The sequence below is a fragment of the Cherax quadricarinatus genome, chromosome 12, assembly GCF_038502225.1.
Source record: "Cherax quadricarinatus isolate ZL_2023a chromosome 12, ASM3850222v1, whole genome shotgun sequence".
NCBI classification, from domain to species: Eukaryota; Metazoa; Arthropoda; class Malacostraca; order Decapoda; family Parastacidae; genus Cherax; species Cherax quadricarinatus.
The window spans coordinates 40,784,492-40,791,991 of record NC_091303.1 but is presented as its reverse complement, the minus strand read 5'-3'; the positions used below and the strand labels follow the sequence as shown (position 1 = coordinate 40,791,991).

Sequence of the window (7,500 nt, the reverse complement as noted above, 5' to 3'; positions counted from 1 at the left end):
TATTCTTATGATTTTTACATACATTATTCAGGTTTCATAAAGGCCCAACCGGAATTTGTAAGTCTTAAACGTATATGTTTTTTATTCCCCCCCCCTAAAAAAAATGGGATGCAACATAATTCCACGTGGTTTATTTCCTTCAGGAGAATACGTCTTTAGACTTTACGTGTTCATGTAACCTCATCTAAAGCCTAAGTATTACAAATTTTGCAAAAGAGTTACCACGGTGTTGTCATGCCAAAAATCGTTATTTTTTGCCTCCATTATTAGGCAAACTTCATGAAAAATCTAGTATAGACTTTTGACCACCCCAGCTTACAGTAGGTGGACCTTTTGTTTAAGTGGTGCGTGTGTGTGAAGGAAGGAAAGAACAGAAATAATCGCGTGTTTACCGGCAGGCTGGGATATTACCAGCCCTCTAGGGACGCTGGTCATGTTAATTTGCTTACAGCTTGGCATTCATCACCTGCTGAGAGTTTACGAGTGTGTAAACTATGATTGATTTTTGTGACATTTGTTGATGGCGGTGTGTAATATGTGGTTTTGTAAGGTATAATAACGGCAAAGTAAAGCGGTTTTGTTATATATACTATTTGTTATTGTTTGTTCTTAAACTAAGCTTATTTTTCCTTTCATGTGGATCAAACCTAGGGTCGATTAATTAAGGTAATGGCCCTATGGTGGTTTTATTTTAATATTTTTTTCTAAGGCCAATGTTTTTATCCCCTTGAGGTTCACTGACTTCGCAACAAGTAACCATTATCAGGGTGTCGAGGTTGATCTAACAGTGTTGGAGGTAGGTGGTGGTGTGAGGTGCTGGAAGAGGAAACATGAGGCCAGTGGTGTGAGGTACTGTATTGGGGAACATGATGAGAGCATTCAAGGCAGAGTTGCAATATTTCGTAATCAAAAACAGCAGAAATAACATCAAGAACATTCTCTCTGTCTTACAATCCCATTCCTTATTCCATTCCCCAATCCCCTCCTCTCTCTCTATCCTTTCGTCAATCTTCCCCTTGTTCCTCCCTCCTCCCCTCTGTCCACCATTACCATTATGAGATTTCATTCTTAATTAGATAGCCAGGGGTATGTGGGTTAGAATGCAAAAAAATGCCGGGAATGAGGGTTAGGGCGCAAGGAACGTCAGGAATGTGGATTACATTCCTGGCCAGGAAATAATGTGTAGGGTTGTGAGCTGCCTCATACTGGGAGGCTGCCAGCCACGCTGTGGGCTGTAATATCCAGCAAGGCGGGTTGTGTTGTGGTGAGATAGAGACTAAGACTACGGATATTCAACCCTTACACTTCGTTAAGGCTTACATACACACATTTCAATAAAGCAAGAGTAGTATAAACACAAATTATATACACACACACACACACACACACACACACACACACACACACACACACACACACACACACACACACACACACACACACACACACACACACACACACACACACACACACACACACACACACACACACACACACACACACCGTGGGGTGCAGACGTGGGTGCACAAGGCTCCGAGAACCCTAGTGTTTTTTTTAAGGCGTGCAGTAAATGCTAGCAGTAATCAGTGGTAGTGACATTGTCAGTGAACAATAATACGAGTGATAACTAAAGTTATTAGTTAAAAATAGTCGAGAGGAAGCTGAAATTATCAATATTTCAAAGCGCCAAGCCGTTGTGAGTCTATAGGCGCTGTTGCCACACAGATTCAAACATACAAAGATCAAAGTGAGTGTGGAAGCGGCTGTTCAAGAATTATCAGCGTTTGGCTAACAAGTGAAATGTGGGGCACCATACAGTGAGAGTGAAAGAGTTAATAAGCAAAAGGGGAAAGGAAAAATAAAATATATAACAAGGGAAGGTGGCAGAAGTAGGCCTGCTTAAAGCAGTGACGTCACGACAAGTTGTGTGCCATTATACATATAAAGTGAATTGCATATAATGTGAAGTGTATACTATCATAAGTGAAAAGTGAAATCGCATGAGGAACGAGGGATGTATGAGCACATGTGGCTATAATCAACACGGGTGAAGGATCTCCAAAAGTGGGATTTAAGGACTACGTACGACGACTTCGTCATCAGCATCTGGCAACCGTCACGACCGTTGACAGCGCAAGTATCACTCACATATTTTGTGGTTTGCATGTTGCAGGCTTTGCATCGCTGTTAGATACTGGTCACTCACTCCTGCAAGCTATTACAGTAGTTATTAGTAGTAAGAATACTTAGGAAGTTAGGAAGTCCTCTCTCAACGTGAACAAGGAATAGGATAATAACCAGCAATAATTGATACTTAAATCCAGAGAGGGCAATAAGTGGAGAGAGTAGCATTTCGAGGAAAGACAGTTGGAACAGAGAGGTATAACGGATCTTTAAACCACACCATCTACCCCTCCCTCCCCTAACCATCCCTCTCTCATATACACACACAAGGGCAGACACTCATAGAAGCTTTAGACCCTAGTAGCAATTTCCACTTTTTACAACCCAGAATTACTGGTATGTATTAACAGTATCTACCCCTCATACCTCCCCAATACACACGAATACACATGTATACACACATACACACACAGCTTTTAAGGGCAACATTGTAAGTAGGTGGGGTAAGCCCCAGGAGAGTGGGGGTCAGGTCACAAGAAGTTGCGGCCAGTCACGGACCACTGACACACACACACACACACACACACACACACACACACACACACACACACACACACACACATGCACACACACAACACACAACACACACAACATACACACACACACACACACACACACACACACACACACACACACACACACACACACACACACACACACACACAACACACATTGCCAGACTCACACATACACTCCCCCCCTCCTCCACCGACATCTCACTCCTTCACCTGATCCCTCCCCTCCCTCTCTCACCCTCCCCTTCCCCACCTCTCCCTCCTTCCCCCTCTCCCTCTCCCACTCACCCACTTGCTTCTCCCTCCTTCCCACATAGCCACAGTTCCTCCACTACCCCCCCACACTCTGACATACACAATACTAACCTAACATACAGAATTACATAGGTTTCCCACTCTGAAGCAATCAGGATAAAACAAAAATGGGTTGCCAGAGAGCAACAAGAAAAACCAAGGGACAGGAGGAGGAGGAAACTGCAAAGGAAGATTGGGCAGCAGAGCTCACAAAAAGGGAACATGAATGGGAAAAGAAACTAGAAGAACTTAGCATGAGAATGGAAGAGAGGATAGACATGGAAAGCAGGAAGTGGGAGGTGCAAGTCAAAGCAGCAGAGGCCAGGATACAGAGTTTAAAAGAGGAACTGAAAAATCTGAAACAGTCTGAAGAACTAAAGAACATTTTGGGATTGACAACAGAGACTGCTACCTCAGCCACAAATAAGGGGACTGTAGGGAAAGAAGGAGCAAAACTGCATGTAGAAGCTCAATCAGTGGAGACTGTAGTAAATGAAAGAGCTAAGCTATATGTGGAGGCCCTAACAGACCACAGCAGAACCCAGGGAAAGCCGAGAAGGGAAAATGACAGGCCACTGAGCCCAAGTACATTAGCTAGTGAAACTGAAGAAAGGAAAGCTGCAATGGAGGAAATCAAATTGAATGAGGGGATACACAGGGATATGCAGTGGGAGAATGAAAGGGTGAGGTCAGTCTTTGTGTATGGGCTCCAGGAAGTTGAAGGGGAAACATATGAAGCAAGAAAACAAGGGGAAAAAAAGCAATTGAAAGCATCATGAAAGCAATAGGAGAAGACAACATGACCCAGCTGGAAAATTTTCGGAGAATAGGGGGGTTTGTAAAAAAAAGAACCCGGCCAGTGAAAGTGACCTTCAAGGCAGAATCGACTCGGAACAGGATCCTGCAGGAGAAAGCACGATTAAGGGACACGCCGGCATACAGGAACGTGTATCTCGATCGCGACAGAACACAAGCAGAAAGGCAGAAACAGAGAGAGATGGTACAAAGGCGAAAGGAGAAAAGAGAGGGGATGGAGAAGACAGACAGGAGATCCCAGACACAGGAAGATCAAATACAACCTCCCTCACAACTTCCTCTAGAAGCCTCCCAACCAGGTCAACCCCAGTGCAACCAAACACTCTAAACCAAAACACCCATGCCACATCCAATGCCCCCACCCACTGCATTACAAACTCCACCCCCACAGCAACCACCCATAGTTCCTTATCAGGTCTCACACTTCCCCAACCCCAATACACCTCCCAGACCACAATCTTAGAAAAGAAGTTGAAGGTATGGTATACAAATGCAGATGGAATAACAAATGAGTATGAGGAGTGGCACGAAAGAATCAAGGAGACATCCCCAGACGTAATAGCACTCACAGAAACAAAACTCACCAGAATAATAACAGATTCAATCTTTCCACCCGGATATCAAATCCTCAGGAAAGACAGAGGGAGGAGAGGGGGAGGAGGAGTTGCACTGCTCATTAAAAACCAGTGGGGGTTTGAGAAAATGGAAGGAATGGATGGCACGGGCGAAAGGGACTACTTAGTAGGAACAATCCAGTCTGAGGGACATAAGGTGATAATTGCAGTAATGTACAACCCACCACAGAACTGCAGGAGGCCAAAAGAAGAATACGATGAGAGCAACAGAGCAATGATCGACACACTAGCCGAGGTGGCCAGGAGAGCACACATGGGGGGAGCAAAGGTACTAGTTATGGGTGATTTCAATCACAAGGAGATTGACTGGGAAAACCTGGAGCCCCATGGGGCTCCCGAAACATGGAGAGCCAAGATGATGGATGTGGTACTGGAAAACATCATGCATCAACATGTTAGAGACACTACCAGAGAGAGAGGAGAGGATGAACCAGCAAGACTGGACCTTGTATTCACCTTGAGTAGTTCTGACATGGAGGATATCATGTATGAAAGGCCCCTGGGAGCTAGTGATCATGTGGTTCTGTGCTTCGACTACATAGTTGAGCTCCAAGTGGAGAGAGCAGCAGGAATAAGGTGGGAAAAACCAAACTACAAAAGGGGGAACTACTCGGGCTTGAGGAACTTCTTTCAAGACATTCAGTGGGAGAGGGAACTGACAGGAAAACCAGTACAAGAAATGATGGACTATGTGGCAACAAAATGCAAGGAGGCAGAGGAGAGGTTTGTTTCTAAGGGAAACAGAAATAATGGGAAGAACAGAACGAGTCCTTGGTTCACCCAAAGGTGTAGGGAAGCAAAAACTAGGTGTACTAGAACATGGAAAAGGTACAGAGACAGAGAACTCAAGAAAATAAAGAGATTAGCCGAAGAGTCAGAAACGAATATGCACAGATAAGAAGGGAGGCTCAGCGGCAATACGAAAATGACATAGCATCGAAAGTCAAGACTGACCCGAAGCTGTTGTACAGCCACATCAGGAGGAAAACAACAGTCAAGGACCAGGTAATCAGACTGAGGAAGGGTGATGGGGAATTCACAAGAAACGACCGGGAGGTATGTCAGGAGCTCAACACAAGATTTAAAGAAGTATTTACAGTGGAAACCAGTAGGACTCCAGGAAATCAGAGCAGGGGGGTGCACCAGCAAGTGCTGGATGAGGTACATATAACCAAGGAGGAGGTGAAGAAGCTGCTATGCGAACTTGACACCTCAAAGGCGGTGGGACCAGACAACATCTCTCCGTGGGTCCTTAAAGAGGGAGCAGAGATATTGTGTGTACCGTTAACAAAGATCTTCAACACATCATTTGAAACTGGGCAACTCCCTGAGGTATGGAAGATGGCAAATGTAGTCCCAATTTTTAAAAAGGGAGACAGACATGAGGCACTAAACTACAGACCTGTATCACTAACGTGTGTAGAATGCAAGGTCATGGAGAAGATCATCAGGAGGAGAGTGGTGGAGCACCTGGAAAGAAACAAGTGTATAATTGACAACCAGCATGGTTTCAGGGAGGGAAAATCCTGTGTCACAAACCTACTTGAGTTTTATGACAAGGTGACAGAAGTAAGACAAGAGAGAGAGGGGTGGATCGACTGCATTTTTTTGGACTGCAAGAAGGCCTTCGACACAGTTCCTCACAAGAGGTTACTGCAAAAGCTAGAGGCTCAGGCACACATAACAGGAAAGGCACTGCAATGGATCAGAGAATACCTGACAGGGAGGCAACAACGAGTCATGGTACGTGACGAGGTGTCAGAGTGGGCGCCTGTGACAAGCGGGGTTCCACAGGGGTCAGTCCTAGGACCTGTGCTGTTCTTGGTATATGTGAATGACATAACGGAAGGGATAGACTCAGAAGGGTCCTTGTTTGCGGACGATGCGAAGTTAATGAGAAGAATAAAATCGCATGAGGAGCAGGCAGGACTACAAAGAGACCTGGACAGACTACAAGCCTGGTCCAGCAACTGGCTCCTTGAGTTTAACCCTGCCAAATGCAAACTCATGAAGATTGGGGAAGGGCAAAGAAGACTGCAGACACAATATAGTTTAGACTGCCAAAGTCTGCAAACCTCACTCAAGGAAAAAGATCTGGGGGTGAGTATAACACCGAGCATATCTCCCGAGGCACACATCAATCAGATAACTGCTGCAGCATACGGGCGCCTGGCAAACCTACGGATAGCGTTCCGATATCTCAGTAAGGATTCGTTCAAGACTCTGTATACCATTTACGTCAGGCCCATACTGGAGTATGCAGCACCAGTTTGGAATCCACACCTAGTCAAGCACGTCAAGAAATTAGAGAAAGTGCAAAGGTTTGCAACAAGACTAGTCCCAGAGCTACGGGGATTGTCCTACGAAGAAAGATTGAGGGAAATCGGCCTGACGACACTGGAGGCAAGGAGGGTCAGGGGAGACATGATAACGACATATAAAATACTGCGCGGAATAGACGAGGTGGACAAAGACGGGATGTTCCAGAGATGGAACACAGACACAAGACGTCACAATTGGAAGTTGAAGATTCAGATGAATCAAAGGGATGTTAGGAAGTATTTCTTCAGTCATAGAGTAGTCAAGCCGTGGAATAGCCTAGAAAGTGAAGTAGTGGAGGCGGGAACCATACATAGTTTTAAGGAGAGGTATGATAACGCTCATGGAGCAGGGAGAGAGAGGACCTAGTAGCAATCAGTGAAAAGGCGGGGCCAGGAGCTGTGACTCGACCCCTGCAACCACAAATAGGTGAGTACACATACACACACACACACACACACATACACACACACACACACACACACATATACACACACATAAACACACACACACACACACACACACACATACACAGACACACACACACACACACACACACACACACACACATATATACACACACACACACACACACACACAAACACAGAGACAGAGACAACACAAAAAGAGAGACAGCAGCTGAGGGAGAGGACAAAAAAGCGAAAGGAGCTAGGAAAGGAGACAAGGATGGAACCAGCAGAGGTCAGTCAGAGCAGAACAGAGCAGCAAGAGCAAGC

At 45.3% G+C, this 7,500-nt stretch overlaps 1 long non-coding RNA gene across 1 annotated transcript in view; it reads right to left on the bottom strand.

Annotated features, from left to right (window-relative positions):
* Window positions 1-7,500, bottom strand: part of LOC138852619 (uncharacterized) — a 463,917-nt gene that overhangs the window by 63,018 nt on the left and 393,399 nt on the right. The window lies entirely within an intron of this gene.